Here is a 24,983-nt window from a genome sequence, read left to right on the forward strand (position 1 = left end):
CCCTCTGACCACCACCAGTAGGCAACGGGTGAAGTGTCTTGCCCAAGGACACAACGACCGAGACTGCCCAAGCCGGGGCTCGAATCAGCAACCTTCCGATTACAAGGCGAACTCCCAACTCTTGAGCCACGATCGCCCACAGAAAGTAGAAAGAATGAACCCAAATTTGAAAAACAAATTGGCTAAAATCTGTGCACAGACGGGGCTCAATTGGGTTACAGCCCTGCCAATTGCTCTGATGACCCTAAGATGTTCTGTTAACCAATCCACAGGTGTCACGCCCTACGAGCTGCTAACAGGGAGTCAGTTTCCGGCACCCTGGACAGAAGTCCTGGTGGAGCAGACCACCAAAAGTAACAGGTCTCACGCAGAATATTTGAATGAATTAAAAGCTCTTGTGTCCAGTTTCTCAAAACAGGTTACCTCTGGAAGACCCACGGCAGACGGAGAGGTCCCAGATGCGAAAGCAGTGTGGCTGAAGGTCATTAAACGCAAGTGCTTGCTCATAGGGGGTCATATGATTGTTGGGTTTTTCTCTGTATCTATGAAGCGCCTTGAGGCGACTTTTGTTGTGATTTGGCGCTATATAAATAAAATTGAATTGAATTGAAATGAAAGAGCCCCGCTGGACCGGTCCGTACGAGGTGACTGCCCAGACGGCTACAGCAGTCCTACTGAAGGGAAAAGGCGACACCTGGTTCCACTGGACGCAGTGCGCCCCAGCAGACGACAGCTTGGTGGAGGAAAAACCATCTCCAATCGACACAGGTGGAAATAAAAAGAGGCAGAATAAACCCTCTCACATGTGCAACGGGCCGACCAGTAGTCCACCTGGAAGGCCGAAGCAAGAAGTGGAGCAACGCAGGAGATCGCCACGACAGCGGAAAGGAGTGGTAACAAATTGAGAACCAGAGAAGACAGGTTGTGTTGACGAAGCCAGGGTTGCCCGAGAATGAGCGGTGTCCGAGTGGCCTTGAACACAAAAAAACAAATTTCCTCGGTGTGGTTGCCAGACAGAGTAAGAATGACGGGCTCGGTGACATGAGTAATGTCAGGTAGGCGCTGGCCGGATAAAGCAGTGACATGCAGAGTGTGCTCTAGCTGAAGGCGGTATGCTAACTCAGAGTCAAGTGTGGCTTACCACAGAAATTTCTCCATAGACTTCCAAAATGCAGTTGTGGTGTCATTGTGTCACTGGCTTCCTGTAAAATACCACATTGATTTCAAGATTCTACTTCTTACTTTTAAGTCTTTCCATAATCGTACACCTCATTCTCTCTCAGATCTTCTACATATTGCCACTCCATCTTGTACTCTTAGATGCTCATACTCTTTTACTCTTATTGTACCACCTGCTCGCCTGACCAGCAGGGGCTTTAGAGTTTTCAGCCAAGTGGCCACTCATCTTTGGAACTCCCTCCCACACCACATTTGCAACACTGATTTTTTCACTTCAACTTTAAAGTCAGTCTGAAAACATAGCGTTTTATGATTGTCTATTCTGTTTGATTTTCATTTTATGATGTATCGATTTTTAATTTTATGGTGTAAGAAAAATATTGTTAAACACTACTGGAGTCATGCTGTTTAACTTGCAAATTAACCAAAGATTTAAGACAACCTTATCTACACAAAATTAAGAACATCATAAAATGTCCCAAAAATCAACAGAGTTCATGATTCAACAATAAGAAAGAAAATGAGCAAAAGTGCATCCATGGGAGAGTTCTAAGGTGAAAACCACTGCTGAACAAACAGAAGACTTAAAAAAGCCATTTATTACACAGGGCAGATAGGATTGGATATATTTTTTTTCTTAATAAATGAAATTATTTATCAAAAATCATAAAATCTGAAACACTTAACACACACACACACACACACACACACACACACACACACACACTCACAATCAAACTACATTTTCATGGCACCATAGCTCACATAGCACACTCAGTATCACTCCTTTTTTTACTGCCAAGAAAATGTACGCTCTGTCACACACACACATCCACTAACAATCCACAAAATTATGAATTTGGGAGTAGGATGCTGGGAAGTCTTTGTAATAAACAAAGAATTGGAGAGTAAGGAGATATGCCAGAGAGACATGCAAGCAAATATCTTTGCAAAACCCTCAGCTCCCTCTGCTCGCCCTTTTGACCAACTCCCTTTCTCTATTCCACTAAATCACCTCAAACATACTGCTTCATCTCTCCTTTCTTGTCTCCTTTCTGTATTTAGGTGCCTTTGAATTAGATCTTTAACTCTCTGACTCTACAGTTCCACTTATGTCCTTCAGCCCCACCATTCCCTCCCCCTTCCCTTCAAGCCTCAAGCCGATCTTTCACATCTGATATTGTCTTAATTTTTTCCTTCATCTTATCTTTCTCTTTTGTGTGTGTGTGTGTTTTTTCCCCCACAAAAGATATTGCTGCATATATTGCAACAATGGCAGTGTTGCAATAGATTGAAGTACATTTAAAGCAGCAGCATGCATTTTTATTTTATTATATGTTTTCTTCTTCTTTTTTACTTTAACACTATTAACAATAATTGGGTCATTATAACCTAAGCTTTCACTATACAGTTCTCTTTGCCACCAGGTACAAAATCCCGGGAAAAGAAAGGCAACCAAAAACATCAGGGGTGCCCTTTTTGTCTCTAGCAGCTTTCCCCCAGCCTGGTACTTTTCAAACACTCCAAGTGTTTGAAAAGACTTCCAATTAAGCTTTGAAAGATCAGTCATGAGGGAACAATCATAAACACTACTGTCAGTCAAGCTTGTCAGAAAACCAGAATCACATTGCACCTTCATTTAAAACAAAATCAGCAAAAACCAAATTAAACATAAAAAAAAAAAAAAAATCACAAAGGCAGATCCACATGGTATCCACTACTGCACCTGAAGGTAAAAGAGGGACATGTGAATTATTAAACATTAGGTCTCTCTCTTCAAAATCCCTGTTAGCACATGGATTAATAATTGATCACCGTATTAATTTACTCTGCCTTTCAGAAAACTGGTTACAGCAGGATGATTATATGTTTGTTTAAATTAAACAACAACCCCGAGTCATACTAACTGTCAGAATCCTTGAAGCAAAGGCCAAAGAGTGTATGTCCATTTCAGCTTATTAATCAACCGATGACCCAGTTTGCATTCATTTGAAAGCCTCAGATTCTTAGAGTTTCAAATGATATTTAAGTGTGTACAGATATATGTGCAGGTCCTTCACAAGCTCTTTCTTTGTGAAGGACTGCTAGAAAAAGTTTAAAATGACTTTTATCAGTCCTGAATCAATCTCATTAGGTAACGTTAACATAACTTTTGAAATGTTTCCAGTGTGGGGGAAGGCACTAAGCTAAGTAAAAGTGTAAAAGTCAGTAAAAAGTTGTATATTCAGAAACGTCATGTAAGTATCAGCACCAAAATGTACATGAAAATAAATGTCAGTATTTTTTTCTTCAGTTATTTAAAATGTGCATTTTGGATAATTGTTATGTTGTGTTACATATTATTGCTGTAGATGTTTATAAGCTTGATATATTTAAGTTAAGTTTATCCACAGAGTTACATCATATTTTATAAGGATATTATGGGTTTTTAACATCTTTGCCCAGTTTGACCAATTTAGCAAAATATTAGCCTGTTTAAGGCTCTCACACCTATTCTGTCTGACTTAAATTAGTTATGGCATGATTTTCTTACCCAATAAAGGAATATATAATATATCAGTCTACTCTTTATTTTATCAGAAAGATGCAATTGATCACAGCTTGTGAATTTTCTTTTTAACCATATAAGTAAGCTTTCAGATAAATGTAGAGGTGCTAAAAAAGCCTCTTGGATAAGGAGTAAAATGTCTTCACAAAATGCTTTTCAAACTCCTTAGATATGTATGTTTGCTGGTTCGCAGTCATCCAGGTCATGGTAGTCTAAGTAAATTTTCTTAGCTTGATTCTCCAAGTACTCTCCAAACTACGCCCAAGCTTGGGCAAAGTAACTCTAAGTGTGCTGAAAAAGTAAACTAGTTTCAGAGGCATACAAAAATCACAATAATACAACAACACTTGTACTCATACACACAACATCCTTTCCAAGTCATAAACCTGTGAATTTCATAAACGCTCCAATCGGGAAGAATTTGGCTGGTGCTGTGCTGTTTCTCGTTAACAGTAAATAGCATCACTGGGTCCTGGTGGTGAAATTACACTATATCATGGCTGAGAGCTCATTAAAAATGGATATGAATGGTTGACTAACAGTAGCTCCCAGGCTGGAAAGTGTCAACAGGCCTGCCGCTTTTCTTCCATGTTGTAAAAAATTCAAACTGATGTGACACAGTGGGCACGTTGGTGCCAGACATGCACAGTGATTTATGCCTCTCATTTTCAGTAGGGGACATTTTAAGTGAAAGCACAGGGAATTTGCCAATTTTACAGTGAGGCACTGCAGAGGAAACAGTTGTATATACTTGGTACATTGTTGAGAGAAAAAGCAAAGACGCCAGAAAACAGCATCTGTCAAGAGCAAGCTCACAAATTACCTGTTGGCACTCTCTGACGAACATTCAAGGCCAACTGCCACACAAACAAAGCAGCAAGTACAAAAGACAATTTATGTTATTGCTGTCTGAACAGGCTGTGCCTTAATATACAAAGCAATAAAGGATGTGGAGCTGAAGGGAACTGGCAGTCGTCAGGGACGTTAGTAGGATACAAGAAACTATTATCTCCCACCATACAGCAAAGTCGATTTGCTGTTGAAAGCTCTCTGGCAACTGAGTTTGACAAGGAAAAGTAAGATCCTACCCTCCTGATGACATTGTTGGCTTGGCAGGAGGTCTGTAGCGGAAGTCAAGTCCCTCAAATTAGGAGGTCAGCGATAAAGGAGACCCACTAAACAGGCCAAACAGGTGCCTGCAGCAGAGACCAAGACCATTTTCAGGATTATCAGACCACTGATCAAAAAGGAGACAGAGAACTGTTGGAGGCTGACCTACTGCTTCACACTTAGGTAGCACAGACCCCCTAAAGACTCTGGAGGCCGGGGTTGCTCAGCGCAGCATGTGGTCTCCTCAAGGTGAAGAGGTTACTGGCTCTTGACCCCAGTTCCACTGCTGAGAACCATGCTTCTGTGTGTGGGAAGCTGGAAGCAGCAATGAGGCTCCATTACTGGGTTGCTGGCTGGTGAAAAGCTTAGCCAACAACCCCCATCACTAGGGAAAATGTAGGGGAATAAAGCAGTTGAGGATGTTTCTTAATAATTTACCTCATAACACTAAGTCCCACAGACAAAATGAATGTCATAAATCTATGTGGAAATCTTTGAGAATATGTAAAACTCTTCCTTCAGCTCATCAAAAACAACAGCAATGTCTGCTGGGTCCATTCTCTGATCATGTCATTTTGTCATGTAATATGTGAAGTTAATAAACTATAAACAAACCTTTATTCAAGTGGCAGCCAATTAAGAAGACATGTGGGGGAACTTTAAATAGACTGGTTCTTATATAGGACTTTTCTACTCTACCTCAGCACTCAAAGCGCTTTGTACAACATGGTTTGTTCACTTATTCACACCCATTCATACAAGCACTATGCTTAAGTGCTCAAATAGATAAATTGAAGAGCAAAGTGGAGTTACATCTTACCCAGGGATATTTGAAATCTAAAGTGAGGCAGCTAGGGACTGAACCACCAATCTTCCAATTAGTAGAGGACCTGCTCTAGCTCGAAAACTAAGAGGACTCCATATCATTTGTCAGAAATTAAAATTATCAGTCAATAGAGTGCTGAATTTAAAGACACTACGAAAAACAAAGTGCATACTCTTGCCACATGAGGCCAGAGCCCAGGACCCACTGCACCAGCATCAGATGTCATTGCCAAGCCTGTAGATGTGTGTGTGTCTCTCCATGTGATATACCAGCCATACCTGTCACTGACCCACTACCAAAGTGGTCATGCTGAAAACTGTTACAGGCAGCGTAACTTTCACAGCTTCTCCAGACCTTTTCATTTCTTTCATGTGTTCTCAGGATGAACCTGCTTTTACCTGTGAAAACTACAGAGCGCCAGTGTTAGACCTGCCAATTCTGGTATATTCATCACTTCTTGGAAGTAGTTTTCCTGTAATGTGACACAGAGATTATAGTTACTGACACTTATTTTTAACTCTGTCGATCAATATCATTGTCATTCACTCAATTGCTTTGTTCATTTATAGTACTGAATTCCATTTCTCAAAAAAAAGAAAACAAAGCTCATTTCTTATCAGGGTGTCCCGGTTCAACACCTGACGCAGCAACGTCCGAGCTGGCATGGCTTCATATTTATGCCGCTTGCTCATGTCTGTGGTAGGCTTGGTCTAGCATGGGGGCCTAGCCTAGGAACCCAGGCAGGAACTTGAACTCACAACTCCCGTTTCAAAGGCGTGTAGTCTTACCACTATAATGCAATGACTGTGCTGTCTACCAGTAGCTGGTGTTTCTCCCCCCTGGTGTTCCTACCAATCCCTTTGTGTGCTCCACTCATGTATTGAGCCTGTTTCTCTTAGCCGCCGTGATGCCTGACAGAAGCGTCCAAGTGGTACTGAGGTAGGTTATTGGCCAGTAGTTGGATGGGACCGGTCTCTCCTGAGCATCCTTGGGGATCAGGACTGTCCGGCCTTCAGTTAGCCATTCTAGGTGTGTTTCATTGACTAGCAGCTGGTTCATTTGTGCTGGCAAACACTCATGGAGTGCAGTCAGCTTCTTCAGCCAGTAGGTCCTTCTCTCATATGCTTTTCCAGTATTGCAGGGGTGGTGGTGGTGTTCTTATATGGTGGTGTTGTTGCCCTGCCACTGCGAGAGGCGGCTGTAGCTCAGGGTACAACAGGTCATCTACTGATCGGAAGATTTATGGTTGGATCCCTGGCTGCCCAGCCTGCATACCAAATGTGCTTGGGCAAGAACCTAACCCCAAGTTGTTCTCTGATGCAGCTAAAAAGCATAGAACAAATTAAATGTGGCATGTTGTATAAAACCCTTTGAGTGCTCTGGGAGAGTAGAAAAGCACTATATAAGAATCAGTCCATTTATCATACCTTTGATGGTTCTGTGGAGAACAGCTGGTTTATTCTTCTGCCTTCCATTTCTCTCTTATATCTCTTCAAGCAGCTGCCAAGGCTGCCAGTCTTTGCTTGCCAGATTACAAAGTATGGACAGCTTGGTGCACTTCTTCTTAGCACGCTCTGCAGTTAGCTAACTTCCCTCTGTGCTACCTGATTCTTGGCCTCTAGTCTCCTTCTCCATGGAGGATACTGCTCCATATGGTTGTTGAACTTGTAGCCAAGCATTTCATTGATCACTGCTGCCATAGAGTAGATAAGATCCAATCCAATCCAACTTTATTTATATAGCACTTTTAAAAACAACAAAGTTGACCAAAGTGCTTTCCAATAATAAAACAGAGATAGCAGTTAAAACCATACTTTAAGCATACAATGAAATCAATAAACAAAATAAATATATAATTGAAAAAGAAGATAAAAATAAATCAACATGAGTAGAATAAACAATAAGATATACAATGAATAAGATTAACAAAGTAAAAAGATTAAGAATGACCAACAGCTGACTAAAAACTGACTACAAACTGGCTCTGATAACACTCCTAGAAAGCCTTTGAAAAAAAGTGTGTTTTTAAAAGTGATTTAAACATTTCAAGTGTTGGGGCCAGCCTAATATGGAGGGGCAGTTTGTTCCATAGTTTGGGGGCCACAACAGCGAAAGCTCGGTCCCCTCGGTGTTTCAGTCTCGACATGGGGACAGCAAGGAGTGACTGGTCAGATGATCTGAGAGACCTTTGTGGAGTGTATTGGTGTAAAAGGTCTGAAAGGTAAGACGGAGCCAGGCCATTTAAGACTTTAAAAGCAAGCAATAAAATTGTAAAATGAATTCTAAAATGGACAGGCAACCAGTGTAAGGAGGCAAGAACAGGGGTAATGTGCGCACGTTTGCGTGTCCCTGTCAACAGGCGAGCAGCAGCATTCTGGACCATTTGCAAGCGTGATAGTGAAGCCTGATCAATACCAATATAAAGTCCATTACAATAATCAAGGCGAGTGGTCACAAATGCGTGCAAAACTCTCTCCAAGTCACAAAAAGAAATAAAAGTTTTTACTTTAGAGAGCTGCCTCAACTGAAAAAAGCTTTTTCTCACCACTGTATTTACTTGTTTGTCCATTTTAAGAGCTGTGTCAAATTTTACTCCAAGGTTGGTGACAATTGATTTGACACACGATGTAAGAGGACCCAAGTCAGATGGAGGGATACCAGGTCCATTCGGCCCAAATATAATGACTTCGGTCTTCTTTTCCAGAGCCAGCCATGCTCTGATATCCTTAAGACATTCTAAAATAGGCCTGAGGGGGTTAAGGTCATTGTGTTTCAGCGGTAGATAAATTTGACAATCATCTGCATAAAAATGAAATGAGACTTTATGTTTTTTAATAATATGGCCAAGGGGAAGTAAATAAATACTAAAAAGAAGGGGCCCAAGGATGGATCCTTGAGGTACACCACATGGGAGGGGGCCGGAAGATGAATGAAATTTACCAAGTAAGACTGAAAAACTTCTATCAGAGAGGTATGACTTAAACCACTCCAAGGCAGTGCCTCTAATTCCAACATGATGTTCTAGACGATAAATCAAAATATTGTGATCTACTGCATCAAAAGCTGCTGTGAGATCCAAAAGCACAAGTAAGACAGACTTCCCAGAGTCAGCAGTTAATAAGATATCATTAAAAACTCTCAAAAGTGCAGACTCTGTGCTGTGAAGTGCTTTAAAACCAGATTGAAATACCTCAAAAATGTTTTGACTCTCTAAAAAAGTCTGCAGCTGTGAGCACACTTCTTTTTCTAACATTTTAGAAACAAAAGGAAGCTTTGAAATAGGTCTGAAATTACTCAACAAAGAGGCATCCAAGCCAGGGCGTTTCAGCAGAGGCTGGACCACTGCCTGTTTAAAAATTACAGGTACATGGCCTAAAGTCAGGCTGCTGTTTATAAGCCTTTGAATATAAGGTCCAATAGTGCCCCAAACTTCTTTAAAAAAGCGAGGGGGAAGAACATCACTGGGAGAGCCAGACTTGATTTGGGTGACACTTTTACCCAGTTTAAATAGAGACACAGGTTCAAAATGGCTAAAAATTGCTAAAGGCGTAAAAATAACAGAAGGGTCATAAGAAGGGGGTAAAATATGTGCTCTAATAGATAAAATCTTCTCCACAAAGAAATTTAAAAAAGCTTCACAAGTTTCAGCAGAAGCTTCTATACAGTTGGATTGGGGAGGGTTAAGAACAGAGCTTAAAATACTAAATAAGACACGGGGCTCATGGCAGTTGTCATTAATAACACCTGCAAAATAGGCGGATTTCTGGTTCTTGACAATTTTCTGATATCTATGCCAGCTATCTCTTAAGATATCATAAGACACTTGTAGCTTGTCTTTTTCCCATTTGCGTTCTGCTTTTCTGCACTCTCTTCGAGCAGCCCGAGTGATGTCGTTCAGCCACGGCTCAGACTTCAATTTAGGCCGCCTGACCTTCAGAGGAGCAACAGTATCCAAAATGATTTGACAAGTAGATAAGAATTTTGCAGTCAGCACCTCAGTGTCGGCACAGACTGAGAGCTCTGAGTCAACATTTAAGGCCTTATTAAAGGCGGTAGAAAACTGGACGGCACTTGATGGTTTAAACATGCGAGAAGCAGTAGGAGGGCCACAGGTAGTGATATTACAGGGAAGAGAAGTTTCAAACAATACAGGCATATGATCAGAAAAGACGACATCATAAATTTGAAGATTATAAACAGGTAAACCATAAGACAAAACCAGATCCAGAGTGTGTCCATATTTATGAGTGGGACCAGTGACAGACTGCAAAACATTAAAAGCATCAAGTAGGTTTAAAAAGTCCTTTGCCAATGGTTTAGTAGGACAACACACATGAATATTCATATCACCCAAGATTAAAACCTTGTCATACTTTGGCATTATTTCAGCCAAGAACTCAGAGAAGTCATTAACAAAGTTCCTATTATATTTTGGTGGACGGTAGATCACCGCACAAAGAACAGGATGACTGCTACCAAGCTCAAACATATTCAGTTCAAAACTGGAGAAAGTGACAGGTGACAGCTGGCGACAGTGTCACCTGGTTAGTCTCGATAATGGTCACAGTAGGCATTAATCATAGTGCTGCGTTCACATTATCTACTAGAACTTGTGAGGGTACTTCATGCAATCTTGGTAACCTCTCAGAACTAACGATCGTTCTTCCATCACACTTGGGGCTTGATACCCAATCTCGGGTGGTGGTGATGATCTCCCCCACTCAACTGTTTGTCCTATAATATAAAGAATCACTTACAGCAATGATAAAATTACAGTTTTATCATATACAATTACATCAGATGGTATATCTGTTCCTCAAGCTTGAATCCTCAGCGAAAGGATGTGGGCCCAAAGCTGTCTGTGCTTCTTGAGCCAGTGAACCCCGAATGCAAGGGTTCTACCATCCTCCATTTGGCCCCCTGAGTCTCCTCTGCCAGCTTCAGTCTCCAATCATAGCACCAGAGGGCCTCTGTCGCTATTGTTGGCCTCAAGCAAAGCACCTGAGATACTCCATTTCTGCTGCTGGCCTCCCTGTCAGATTCCTAAACTGGTTTGTCCCTGCCAAGGACCACTTGGCCCAGAATTGTCCCACATTGCCTCATGGCTAGGCCAACCAAGACAATTTTTGGTCCTTTTTTTTTTAAACTGAGTCGCTCCCTGTTTTTGATTTTGGTTTTTTTTAGGGTGTTTCCTCTTTTGTTTTGATAGCCTTTGTCTCGTATGTTTAGTATTCAGTTTTACTTTCCCCAACCTTGTTTCCCCAATTGTTTCTACCTGTGGCTTCCAACTACTCTTAACGTTTCTACTGTTTGTTTCCTGCATGTCAGCCTGTGAGTTTTTCCTGCTGCTTTATGGACATTGTTTACTGCCTTTTGTTGAACTTCATCTTTACTAAATTCATCTTCACTTGTTTATTTACTCCATCATTTAACAGAATCTGATTTTGGGGGGTCTGAACTTTCCAATATATATGTGGCAAATCAAGATCATTTTTAAACAGTGTTGTTGTATTATCTTAGTGAGCACTCGTAAATAACTACATATAACACATTTTAGAGAATTTTATTATGTTTCATGTATCTGAAAAAAATATTGGCCGATATATACAATTTTTAAATCTCCAAATATCAGCATCGGTGTTAAAAGTCCTATATCGAACAGGCTGTTATCAGTAACTGGTATTAAATTTAAACACAAAGCCAGTAGGACAACTGTAGACTACTATTCTTGTTACACCACCACCTAATTGGACACCTCCTCTGTAGACACCATTTATCAAATGTTGCATCTCACTGAATAAGCTTTACAGATATCCCCTGTGCTCTCCCTCTTTTTTTTTTTTTTGGTTCTTTTGCCATCAGAATTATTGTCTAAAGGCAAAGAAAGATGCCCAATGGATTTACTTTACCAAATGGACCATCCCAGCCTTGTCGTAATAGTCTGTTTGATTCACTTTTTATTGTTTATTTTATTTTATTTTATTTTCACTTGCTAAATAAGGGACAGATTGGACTGGGGAAAACAAAGGGGTGAAAGAAAGAGGGAAAGAAAAACAGCGGAGAAGAGGGACGGGGATAAAGGGCAAAAAACAAAAACCAACAAAATAAGCAGACAAAAAATACATATATCAATCACCTGGATCACCTGTTGAGAAAGAAAAAAGAGAAAACAAGCACAAGAAAAAAAAGAGCAACATAATAAACAACATCACGATGATCTATGGCAAGCTGCGAGTGGCCCTGCCTGTGGTCCTGGCAGAAACACAGAGAAAATGCAAAAAATTAATTCATTAATTAATTTAAAAAAAATAAAAAATTCCTACAGCGTAGTGTAGACTGTGAATGCAACACTCCTAGTAGCCTAGCAATATTTAACCCACAATGCACCGTGATGTAAACATATTAAACAATCATCGTAATATATGATGCGACAACAGCATGTCTTTCTCACTCCAAAAGCGCAAAATTGACAATGAAAACTGTCGGTTTAACCCTGCCTGGACTGAGAAATACTTATTCATTTTACCGAGTTTAATAATCTTACAACCGGAGTTGTACTACAATGTTGAGGGTCCTGTACAGCCCAAGAGAGAGCTGCAGCATCTTCCCTTCGTGTTTGCTTCTTGGCGAAGAAGAAAAGGCCTTTCACAGATTCTGAAACAATGAAATTCAAATTCAAATTCAAATTCAAATTTTATTTGTCACGTACACAGTCATACACAGTACGATATGTAGTGAAATGCTTGGACAACTGCTCGTGACCTAAAGAGAACAAAAAAGGAAAGGCTATGAATAAGATAGGAAATAAATATGAAAAATTAAAAAGGGCAAATTTAACTAGGAAGGAATAAAATATAAATTAAGGTTAAAAATGAAATAACTGTACAACACAAATTAGAATGAAGGGTAAATTTAACTGGGAAGAATAAGATAAAGATAAATATATAAATTAAAGTTGAAAATAAAATAACTGTACAACAAAATACACAATACACAATATAGAACTATATAAGAATGTATGAAGAAATCTAAATATAAATAAATATATACACAATAACAGCAGCTGTACAAGTATTAACCGGAAATGAAGAATATAGTGACCAGTGTTGTGCAAAACCAAAGTCCAGAAAGTCCAGTGTGTGTGTAAGAACCATATGTGTGGGTCAGTACTGTGTGGTGGTGTGATTGAGAGACCGTATCGCCTGCGGGAAGAAGCTCCTCCTCAGTCTCTCTGTGTTGGTCTTCAGGGAGCGGAATCGCTTTCCTGACCTCAACAGAGAGAACAGTCTGTTGTTGGGATGGCTGAGGTCCTTCACGATCTTCCTGGCCTTGGTCCAGCACCGCCTGCTGTAGATTGAGTGCAGGTCAGGGAGCTCGGAGCGGATGGTGCGCTCAGCTGACCGCACAACCCTCTGTAGAGCTCGTCTGTCCTGCATGGTGCTGTTCCCGAACCAGGTTAAGATGTTTCCCGCCAGGATGCTCTCTATGGTGCACGAGTAAAAGTTCCTGAGCACCTTGGAGGGCAGTTGGAAGTCTCTCAAGCGTCTGAGGTGGTAGAGACGCTGTCGGGTCTTTTTCACCACGGTGTTGATGTGACAGGACCATGACAGGTCCTGCGTGATGTGAACTCCGAGGTATTTGAAGCTGTCCACTCTCTCCACTGGGCACTCGTTGATGACGGGGGTCTGGTAGTTCCTCTCCTGCTTAGTGCTGAAGTCCACTATCAGCTCCTTTGTCTTACTGACGTTTAGAAGGAGGTTGTTCCTCTGGCACCAGTTCTCCAGATTCCTAATCTCCTTCAGGTAGGCCGTCTCGTTGTTATCAGAGATCAGGCCCACCACGACGGTGTCGTCAGCAAACTTGATGATGGTGGTGGAGCTGGTAGTGGCCACACAGTCATATGTGTACAAAGAGTACAGCAGGGGGCTCAGAACACACCCCTGGGGGGCTCCAGTGCTGAGAGTGGTGGAGGCTGAGACATGTCCGCCCATCCTTACTGCCTGTGGTCTGCCAGTTACGAAGTTGGAGATCCACAGACACATAGATGAGCTGAGTCCCAGATGCTCCAGCTTGGTGGTGAGTGTGGAGGGAATTATGGTGTTAAATGAAGAGCTGTAGTCTATGAAGAGCATTTTAACATAATTCCCCCTTCTAGTGTCCAAGTGAGTGAGTGATGTGTGGAGGAGATGAGAGATGGCATCGTCTGTGGAACGATTTGGACGGTAAGCGAACTGTAGTGGGTCCAGTGTGTCTGGTAGTGAAGAAATGATGAAGTCTCTGACCAGGCGTTCAAAGCACTTCATCACTACTGAGGTGAGGGCTACAGGGCGATAGTCATTGAGAGAAGCAGGGTGGGGTTTCTTCGGGACAGCATGTGGGGATCACCGACTGAGATAAAGAGATGTTGAATATCTCAGTGAACACAGGAGCTAGCTGGTATGCGCAGTCTCTTAGGATACGACCTGGGATGCCGTCTGGTCCTGCTGCTTTCCTGGTGTTCACTCTCTTGAAGGCTCTCCTTACTTCATGCTCGGAGATGACGAGCACGTTTCCGGTGCTGGCAGTATCTTCCTGTCTGCAGCCGTTAGCGCCGCTAACACTAGCATTGTTGGAGACCTTAGCTGCAGCCTCGAAGCGAGCATAGAAAGTGTTCAGCTCGTCTGCCAGAGTCACGGCCGCGTTCGTCATACCGGTTGTTGGTGCTTTATAGTCCGTTATTGTCCTTAGTCCCCGCCACAGGCTCCTAGAGTCACTCTGTTGGAGTTGTGACTCTAGTTTCCTCCCGTAGCGCTGCTTCGCCTCTTTCACCGCCCTCCGCACGTTATATGACGCGGCTTTGTACGGGTCCATGTCCCCCGTCATGAGTCCCGTGTTGTAGGCAGCGGTGCGGGATCTCAGAGCGTCGCTGATGGTTTTATCCACCCACGGCTTCTGGTTGGGAAACGTTGTGATAGTCTTTGTCTCCACGGTATCATCCGCTAGTTTCCCGATGAATCCCACAACCGCTTCCGTAAACACGTTGACGTCATCGTCGGAGCTGTTTCTGAACATGCCCCAGTCTGCGTCATCGAGTGCGTCCTGTAACGCGGCCACCGATTGATCCGTCCAGCGCGCGACCTTCCTCTGAACTGGAACTTCCTGTTTCAGCCTTTGTTTGTATTTTGGCATGAGGAAGATGGCGGCGTGATCAGACGAGTTTGAAATGCTGTTAGATGACCTGAAGAAAACTGATGTAATGTCTATAGCAGGAGATCACAGACAGAACTGATAATGCACAGTTGTGCGTATATGTCCGTTTTTTGGATGGGAAATTGCTCGGTTTACTACCGTTAGAGGGACACACAGCTGGCGAAATGATGTTTGAGAAGATTTAAGCTCTTTTTGAGGAAAATGGTCTGGATATGAAGCGTGTCTGTATACTTGTGACCGATGGGGCTCCATCCATGGCAGGAAAAGTGAGTGGTCAGCGAAATATTTATTTTAATTTGAAAGGGAATTATCAAAATGTTTTTTGTTATTATTATTATTATTTCAAATGTGCAAAAAATAGTTTAGTTATAGCTCCCTTTTTTTTAAATGGACCTTTTGGTGTGCATTTGTGAGAGGTCACCACCAGATTTATAGGGGAAAAGGAATAAAAAAAAAAAATACTTGTTTTTCAGTACAGGTGTGTGGGTTTGAAATTGATCATGATCTGCTGCTTACTGGCTTCAAAAAAAATATCTGGCCCAGATAAATTCCTCGGTTTGAAAATCTGGCCCAACTAACTTCGTAGTTGAATAGGCATGATCTATGGGAATATAACAGTAAATACTAGATATTAAACATTATTGTTGACACGGCGAGTGAGATGAGCCGTGTGGATATAATAAAGGAGGATCCAATCGCAGGCAGTTGTGAAGGTGGTTTATTGAACACCAAAAATAAAAATGGACAAACGGCAAACGGAGAAAGAACTAAATTACACTGGGAACAACTAACTACTTGAACATGAACCAAAACACGAACCTGAACATGAAGGAAGATAGACGATGGTATATGATGGTGACAGCAGGGAGAACACACGAAAGGAACATGGTAGATACACAAACGGACCAGCAAGTACAATGACAGAAGACGCGACTTAAATAAACACAGAGAAACACAGGGAGATTACACAGAGGTGGTGGACACAGCTGGGAGTAATTAACGAGACGAGACAAGGGAGGTAAAACTGAACACACTCGCATGAGACGCAGACCTTCACAATAAAACAGGAAACCTGAACACACTACACAAAGACGCAGACTCGACACTGAGAGACAGACAGAATATAACACATGGAACCTGAACTAAACTAAATGTGAGACACAACCGAAGAACAAATCCTTAAACATGAATAAACAGAAACATAGAATTCTAATAACAATAATAATAATAGCACCCGAAAACACAACAATCATTCAAAAACAAACCAAAACATCAGAACTCAAACTACTGGGTTGAACCGACCCAGAACCGTGACAATTGTGCAGCACGTAAGATCGACAGCGCACAGTGTGCTTTGAGATAGGAGCCAAAAAGGGTGTAGTTTGTGTGTGTGAGCACCCGTGTGTACACCTGTGACCGTGAGCGCGCTTGTTTTTAAAAGGTTCCTTCATGTAATGATCTGCTAGAGGGTGTGGGGGGGCCACAGCCCCGTCCTCCAGGGCATGAAGCAGGTATGGAGGAGATCAAAACTCCAGACATCCAGAGGCCCCCAGAACACAAGAGACCAAGGAAGACCAACAGAGGGGCAGCCGCGCCACTGTCCCAGAAAGAGCTGAGGAGAGTCCCAGATGAGGGCTCACTCAGCAGCCGCAGAGCAGAAGCCAGGGGGAGTTGCAGTGACGTGCCCGTGAGCTCCGCCGGCAGCCAGCTGCGCCTGAGTGACCGAGCCCCAGGCCGAGGGGCCGGGGGCACCCCACCTCCGGAGTGGCCGGAGCGAGCCCCAGGCTCCAGGCCCTGATAAGCGGCCGCCAAGGAGTGAGCCGGTGTGTACCTGGACGCCCATCCCCGGACACAAAGAACCACCAACACACCGATGTCTGAGGGCGTCCGCCACCGGCAGGGGAAGTGGTGGTGGGGGGAGATAGGCCTGCATATCTTCGAGGGCCTGAGATGTCCCCAGAGAGGTGGCGTCTGATACCCAACCTGACATATAGACACAGACATATAGGCACACACAGACACAAACATCCATTCCCACCCTCATGCTCTCATATGCACTTACTCCACACTCAACCAACATGGAGACAGACATAAAGAGACGCTGTACACACGATCACACTCCCCAAGCGTACTCTACAAACCGGGTCTAGGTACCCTTGCCCCTGGAGGGGGGAACTGCACCCTGCCCCGACTCAGCAGCAGCAGGAAGGCCCCACATTCCAGACCCCAATCGGACGGCCAACTCCTCCTCCTAGCCCCCCCGCTCCAGCAGGCTGCAGAGAACGGTGGTGTGTGAAGACTCCAAACCTTCCTCCACCCGCTCATATGTAGTGTTGATGCATGTGTGTTCTAAGGTGCATTTAAAACCCAGGAGGGCTTGGAGCTACCTGCCAGAGAGCAGCAGGTAAGCGCATAGCCCCTCCTGCTAGCCCTCAATGTCTACGTGTATTTAAAATTGAGAGGTGGGCAACAACGCCAGGGGTGAGGTGTACACCCTGATGGTCTTTTGGAGACATACATATAGGACCTTGGCCTATATGTATGTGTTATGAGACTGTGAGTAATGTGAATGTCTAAGTTGTGGGATAAAATTGAGGCAGAGGCAGCCAGAAAAGGGGGGGGATGCCTCCCCTGCACCCTGGTGACACACCTTTACCCCAAGGCCCTGTATGTGTGGGTGATTGTAGTGGAGCGGGAAGAGGGAGGCAGCTGGAGATGGGGAGGGAAGGAAGGGATGGTCAAGTGATCCCTGTGCTCTCCCTCTAACAAGTATATACACTCACACATCCATATATACAAAGGTAGCTGGATGAAAAAACACAAAAGAATAAATCAGTCACAGATGTTCTAACACTTTGAGAGGATCCTGCTCTCATTAATCACACCTTATCAGTCACAATCTGAATGTAGAGGGACAGAAAATGGAGTAAGATGGAGGCGGAGTGCTCCTCTGTGTTCACTGTGTGACTCAGAGGTTCAGCACTGTCCCTGACCTCCTGCCACCTAACTGAATTGAATAAAAAATCAGCAGCAACCCAAGGGCACAGTGTTAAATAATACCCAGGCACACGGAGTACATTAAGATGTAGTATAAATAAGGAAAAGTAGAGCATCGGATGGCCTCCATGTTGCCACCTCATTAACCCTGTCAGAGAAAGAGAAAAACAAGTCTAAAGGGATATGTCAAAGAAAAAATGAAAGCCCACATGAGGTGGTGGCTGGAGGCAACTGAGGAAAAAAACTTGGGATGCAGGTCACATTTCAAAGGTTTTTAAAGCAGGGATTATAAAGTAACAGTTGAATATGGGCATCCATTACCTTTGTGCTGAGATTAAGAGCCAAGATGACACTGGGTTCCTAATGCTTTCCCCGGGATGATGTCCAGCTGCTGAATGCATACTAGTAGCAAACACACTCAGCAAAGCTGAGAAGAAAGGTGTTTTTCATTAATCAGATTAGTTATTGAGAAACACAAGCATCAGCTTAGACCCCATTGTAGTCAACAGTCATATAACTAGGTCACAATATATGCTACTGATTAATGAAGAAGCGAGTTTTTTTGTTCAGCAGAAAAAAAACAACTTCAATTGCAAATGCAAGCATTTGTTTGAGAGCTTCCTTTTTTAACCCCATCAAAATACAGTTGGTTGTTAATTAATAACAGTGGAGACCAACTCAGGACCTTCTTGCTGTAGGGCAACAGTGCTAACCACTGCACCACCTGTCTAATCAAGTCTGGCCGACTATGTCCAGATGTAACTTAACTGTCACAAAGGACATCATGGACATGATGTTTAAAAACTCTAACCTAACTGGGTATTATCACCATCTCTGCTATATATACAACAATGATTTGCAACCATTTCTGTGACGATCACTGAAACCAAGAGTGAGATGATTGGCAATAAGATGAATGAGACTTCTGATTTCTTTGAACTCTTCTCTTTCCATGGTCCAGTCCAGCATACGTGTTAAATGACTAAAACAAAACAAACAAGAATTGGATGCATAAGTTTGAATTCATACATTGCTTTAATACGTGGTAGCCTACTAAAGGTTCTCCAATGTCTTTTAACTTGAGAAGGCCAAGGACAATTCATTTTTATTGGTGATCTTGATCGGCATTAACTAGTAGTTTCTCTTTGCTATTGTGAAAAGGATATGCTTGACGGCACTTGTTGGTTTGACCAATACTCAGAAATATAGGAAAGTCCAAAAACTGAGTAAAAGAAGGACTAAACAGGACCTTGAAATCAATTATAGCATGTGGTTGAACCAAATATTGGTGGGTGAATCTATACATGTGTATTGTGGGGATGAACAAAAGTATTTTACCAGCATAATATAATCTGCAGTATGATCATTGCTTTAACAATGTAACAGATAGCTTTAAGATGGCCTTAAGATGTTTATGCATACTGTTATCATCAGTGTTGGGAAGGTTACTTTTAAAATGTATTCCGTTACAGAATACAGAATACATGCCCCAAAATGTATTCTGTAACGTATTCCGTTACGTTACTCAATGACAGTAACGTATTCTGAATACTTTGGATTACTTAATATATTATCATGCTTTTTACAACAACGTGAATGTACTATTGCTGTGTGATTTATTACTATTACTGAAGGTCCGCGACTCCGAACTGTAGTAAAGGGACCTCTGGCTAATACGGCGGGGTCCCTGTCGGCTCATAGCCGAAAAATAGCTTTACTTTGTTGTGTGGGTCAATTTTTCTTGCGAGAGACAGAGAGAGGCGTTGAAAGGCTGCTCCAACGGAACTTATTGTTTTCGGAGGAAAACACGAACACGGTGTACAGTCGAGTCTTAATAGCTTACTTACAACTGGGCTCGTCAGGCACTCTTCTTGGCTGAAGTGGTTATTATTATATTTACATGCTTCCAGCTCCCGTTTTTCCTCGACGACAGCTCGTACCTTTCCACTCGCCTTTTTCTCCCTCCTGGCGCTCACAGACCCATAACGTGTATGGCAGTCCATTCTCCCTGCAACACGGACTACACTGCCCATGATGCTACATTCTTTAGAGCTATGCTTGTAGCATTCTGCCTGTTAGCTTAGCACAACAACAACAACGAAAAGGCGCTCTCTCACCCAGGAAACACACAGTCGCAGAAAGAGAGAGAGAGCGAGCTGTAACCATGGCAACTGTAACGCTGCCGCCTGGAACTACAGAACGTAGCTGTCAAACAAAATCCAAACAGTCCTGACCCGCGACAATATGAAACAGGAAAGTACCGCAGTGTAATCCATTTATTTCAACAAAGTAACTGTATTCTGAATACCACCTTTTTAAACGGTAACTGTAACGGAATACAGTTACTCATATTTTGTATTCTAAATACGTAACGGCGGTACATGTATTCCGTTACTCCCCAACACTGGTTATCATATTAACTTTGTATTCCAGATGCAGTTATAACTATTTTATACATATTGCATATCTGTGCTTATTTTGAGTTGATGTTCGGTTCGTTAAGGGTCTTAAGCTTCACTGGCGTGACTGTCCAGGTGATACATGTTGATGGAAACTAGAACATAGAAGGAACAAAACACTTATATCAGGTCATTTTTATTATCTTTTATATGTTCATATTCTTGTATTGAGTTTTAAGTAGTATCAGTTGGTTAAAACATTTATTCAATTTACATTACATCTATAGTTTTAGTAAAAGGTTGACAGTGGCCTCTGTTTGACTGTGAGCGTTAGTAGGTGAGAGGTGACACAGAGTGCCACGTAAGGTCGTGACATATCACGTTGTCTTGTAATTGTGGGCTTGCAGAAGTGCTCGCTCACTGCAAAATCATTGTCTGCGGGTTTGGAGAAGCGGGTTGACAGGAAACATCTGTCATGGCCTGGGTCTAGGGACCCAGGGCTCAGGCATTTTCAGTGTATGTTTATGTTTATGTTTTCCGTGTGTTGTATTGGTTTGCTCTCCGTCTCTCCATGTGTCTGTGTGAGCTTCCGGAGGTGTGGGCTCGCTGAGGAGACTGCGAACCCGGAAGTGGTCTACTCGAGAGACAGCCGCACCTGCCGCTCGTCGTCCTCTGCCAGCTGCAGCAGATTACGCTCGTCTAGGAACGGCATTTAGGACTGCAGCTGAGCTGAGGCCGACGCTGGATCCTTGAGTCAGAACTCGTCAGTACTGCCGTGAGCTTTTACGTAACCTCCGAGGAAACAGATCCCCTGCTAACCCTCTGCCTTTTGTGTTACCAGGAATCGGGAGCGGAGTACGCCTCTAAAGTCATGGTGTGGGAATTGGAGTTTTTTGGAGTCGCCACCTTTCACTTCTCACGGACATCTGCACTGTGTGGGATTCAGGGAGAATCACCACGGGACCACAGTGCTGGGATTTTGTATATAGTTGTGTGTTTTTCACCTCCTGTAAATAAATCCACTGTCCTTCACTTAGAGTCACTTAGAGTTTGGGCCCTGCTTTCACTGTCACTCCACGGTCTGCCATCGCAGCCCGTGACAGAAGGATCCAGCCACTATGGACCCAGCGGACTCACCGCGGAAGCGCAGCTCCCGTTTTGACGGGACCCGACTAGTGCTTGGAGGGCCTCCGTGCTGCCGTTCCTCGCTGGCAGCCTACCCTTCGGCCCACTCATCTGCTTCCTCTCCGCGGACGCCTCGGTCTCGCAGAGAACGCCCTAGCCGGTCCCGGGAGGATTACTATGAGCCAGACAGCAATCAGCTTATGCCCGCTCAGGCATTCTATAAGATGCTAGGGATTATTCTCATGCCACCCGACACACCCAGCGCTCCCACATCACTGCAGGAGCAGCCACATCAAAATCCGCCCTCGTCACGTTCCGCCAGCTTCATGAACACTACAGCTCGTGTTTCTCCGGTTTGGGAAAATAGAAGTTTTCGTTTTAAGAGCGATTATTCTCCCATAGGTTCAGAAGATTGTGCGCCTGACGTTCTTTCAAATCCAGGACTCAAGACTGTTTCGTCTAGAACTCTTTATTCTGGGGCTATGTTTGTTCAGTCAGCTGATCAGCAGCCACCTTCAGTTCGGTTAGCTGATCAGCAGCCATCTTCAGTTCGGTTGGCCGATCAGCGGCCACCTTCAGCTCAGTTTACCGCGCCACGTATGGACCCAGCGGTCTCTGAGGAGAGGCTCAGGGGGGAGGTTATGGACAAGGTTTACTGCATGTGTGAGTTGTGGTGGGAGAAGCCCGCGGAGGGGTTGCGTCGCGCCGTGGAGAGGCGGCTGCAGGGGATGCTGTTTGAATTCCCCTGGTTGGTGGACTCCCTTAATTCAGTAGTCCTGGACTTCCTGCTTTCCACCCTCCACCTCCACTCTCCTCCTCAGGCTGCTCACCGGCCCGGACAGCTGGTGGATTCACAGCCTGAGACGCCGGCCCCGACGTCTACATGGAAACGACGTTCGCGCCGCCGGCGTTCCTCACCGCAGCCGCCCTCCCGGACATCTCAAGAACCGGCTGTGGTGAGTAATAAGGACACTTTTTCATTTCTCACCCCATCTGCTTTTTTGTTTTCAGTGGATGGTGACACCGCTGACGCTGCTGCAAGCCGGCCTACAGTACGACTAGCTTCACCGGCTTCACCGTCTGCGGATGTAGCGCCGTCATCTCATCCGCATGTAGTCACCCCTCAGCCATCTTCTTCACCGGCTCTACCTTCACCTTCCCCGCCTGCGTACACCGCATCACCATCTTCGCCTCCGGATCATCCATCTGTGGCTGAAGCGCGGCCGGAGGTGCCCGCACGGCCGGCTGTGGAGCCCTGCGAGCCGGAGCAGGAGCCCAGCGAGCGGGAGGAGCTCATCGAGCGGGAGGAGCTCGCTCTGCCCGAGCCGGAGCTCATCGAGCGGGAGCCGGAGCTCATCGAGCGGGAGCCGGAGCCCAGCGAGCGGGAGGAGCTCGCTCTGCCCGAGCCGGAGCTCATCGAGCGGGAGGAGCTCGCTCTGCCCGAGCCGGAGCTCATCGAGCGGGAGCCGGAGCTCATCGAGCGGGAGCCGGAGCCCAGCGAGCGGGAGGAGCTCGCTCTGCCCGAGCCGGAGCTCATTGAGCGGGAGCTGGAGCTCATCGAGCGGGAGCCGGAGCCGGAGCTCGCTCTGCCCGAGCCGGAGCTCAGCGAGCGGGAGGAGCTCAGCATGCCCGAGCGGGAGCTCAGCGAGCCGGAGGAGCCCGCGTCGCCAGCTGTGGAGCCCAGCGAGCCGGAGGAGCTCAGCAAGCCCGAGCAGGAGCTCAGCGAGCGGGAGGAGCTCAGCGAGCGGGAGGAGCCCGCGTCGCCAGCTGAGGAGCTCAGCGAGCCGGAGGAGCTCAGCATGCCCGAGCGGGAGCTCAGCGAGCCGGAGGAGCCCGCGTCGCCAGCTGAGGAGCTCAGCGAGCCGGAGGAGCTCAGCATTCCCGAGCGGGAGCTCAGCATGCCCGAGCGGGAGCTCAGCGAGCCGGAGGAGCCCGCGTCGCCAGCTGAGGAGCTCAGCGAGCCGGAGGAGCTCAGCATGCCCGAGCGGGAGCTCAGCGAGCCGGAGGAGCCCGCGTCGCCAGCTGTGGAACCCAGCGAGCCGGAGGAGCTCAGCAAGCCCGAGCAGGAGCTCAGCGAGCGGGAGGAGCCCGCGTCACCAGCTGTAGAGCTCAGCGAGCTAATGCCGGAGGAGGACAGTGAGCTGGAGCAGCTCAGCATGCCGGAGGAGCACAGTGAGCCGGAGCAGCTCAGCGAGCCACCCACTGAGGACCCCGCACCGCTGCTGGCGAACCTCAACGAGCCGGAGGGACCGGCATTGCCAGCAGAGGAGCTCAGTGAGCCTGGTGAGCCCGCGCTGCCACCAGAGGAGCTCGGAGGTCCGGAGGGATCCGCTGAGCCAGAGCTGGAGGTCGGCGTGCCGGAGGGGCCGCCACGTCCCGCAGCCCGGCCGCCACGTCCAGCAGACCGGCCGCCACGTCCAGCAGACATCGGGAATCGTGGGTGGTGCTGAGGCGGGGGCAGCAACGCCGTCGCCACTGGACCCGTGGCCGCCCGCCGGAGCTGCAACGCCGTCGCCACCGGATCCGTGGCAGGCCGCCTGAAGCATTCTGCTTCCATCACGGGGGTGGAGGTAGGCCGCCAGAACTGTTTTCCCCACCACTGCCTGAACCGTAGCGGGTTTTGCCTGTTTTGCGGCCCGCTGGGTAGGCCGCAGGAACTGTTGCTGCCGCCATGGCAGTGGTTGGACTTTTGAACTGGGGTTTTGGGGCCCTCCGTCCAGGTCCCCCACCGCCCGCCCGGGGTTGGTTGTGCTGTGGTTTTTTTTGTTTTGTGTTTGGTTTCTTTTGGGTCGTCGGGAGCCGACCCTTAGAGGGGGGGTACTGTCATGGCCTGGGTCTAGGGACCCAGGGCTCAGGCATTTTCAGTGTATGTTTATGTTTATGTTTTCCGTGTGTTGTATTGGTTTGCTCTCCGTCTCTCCATGTGTCTGTGTGAGCTTCCGGAGGTGTGGGTTCGCTGAGGAGACTGCGAACCCGGAAGTGGTCTACTCGAGAGACAGCCGCACCTGCCGCTCATCGTCCTCTGCCAGCTGCAGCAGATTGCGCTCGTCTAGGAACGGCATTTAGGACTGCAGCTGAGCTGAGGCCGACGCTGGATCCTTGAGTCAGAACTCGTCAGTACTGCCGTGAGCTTTTACGTAACCTCCGAACAGATCCCCTGCTAACCCTCTGCCTTTTGTGTTACCAGGAATCGGGAGCGGAGTACGCCTCTAAAGTCACGGTGTGGGAATTGGAGTTTTTTGGAGTCGCCACCTTTCACTTCTCACGGACATCTGCACTGTGTGGGATTCAGGGAGAATCACCACGGGACCACAGTGCTGGGATTTTGTATATAGTTGTGTGTTTTTCACCTCCTGTAAATAAATCCACTGTCCTTCACTTAGAGTCTCGCGTTTGGGCCCTGCTTTCACTGTCACTCCACGGTCTGCCATCGCAGCCCGTGACAACATCTGCCATGAAGATAGACAATGTTCCTTTTCAAACTGTGTTAAAAGTCATTGTGGTTTTGAATTGACGTATGCATATATTGTATCTGATGACGCATGAAGGGGCGTCATTAAATTTAAGCCCTGATGGTATAAAATATCTGTTTATGCTTTGATTAAGTCAG

The 24,983-nt window shown here is 45.5% G+C and overlaps 2 long non-coding RNA genes across 2 annotated transcripts; both read left to right on the forward strand.

Moving 5' to 3' along the window:
- The first annotated feature begins 20,903 nt into the window (after positions 1-20,903).
- On the forward strand, positions 20,904-21,280 carry LOC309714311. The gene is made up of 2 exons (XR_014278897.1): positions 20,904-21,011; positions 21,090-21,280. It is a non-coding gene; the product is annotated as an uncharacterized lncRNA (long non-coding RNA).
- A 3,121-nt stretch (positions 21,281-24,401) lies between these two features.
- On the forward strand, positions 24,402-24,755 carry LOC309714793. The gene is made up of 2 exons (XR_014279027.1): positions 24,402-24,486; positions 24,561-24,755. It is a non-coding gene; the product is annotated as an uncharacterized lncRNA (long non-coding RNA).
- Positions 24,756-24,983: the final 228 nt, after the last annotated feature.

This window comes from Aulonocara stuartgranti (assembly GCF_965226115.1).
Source record: "Aulonocara stuartgranti genome assembly, chromosome: 9".
Classification (NCBI taxonomy): domain Eukaryota; kingdom Metazoa; phylum Chordata; class Actinopteri; order Cichliformes; family Cichlidae; genus Aulonocara; species Aulonocara stuartgranti.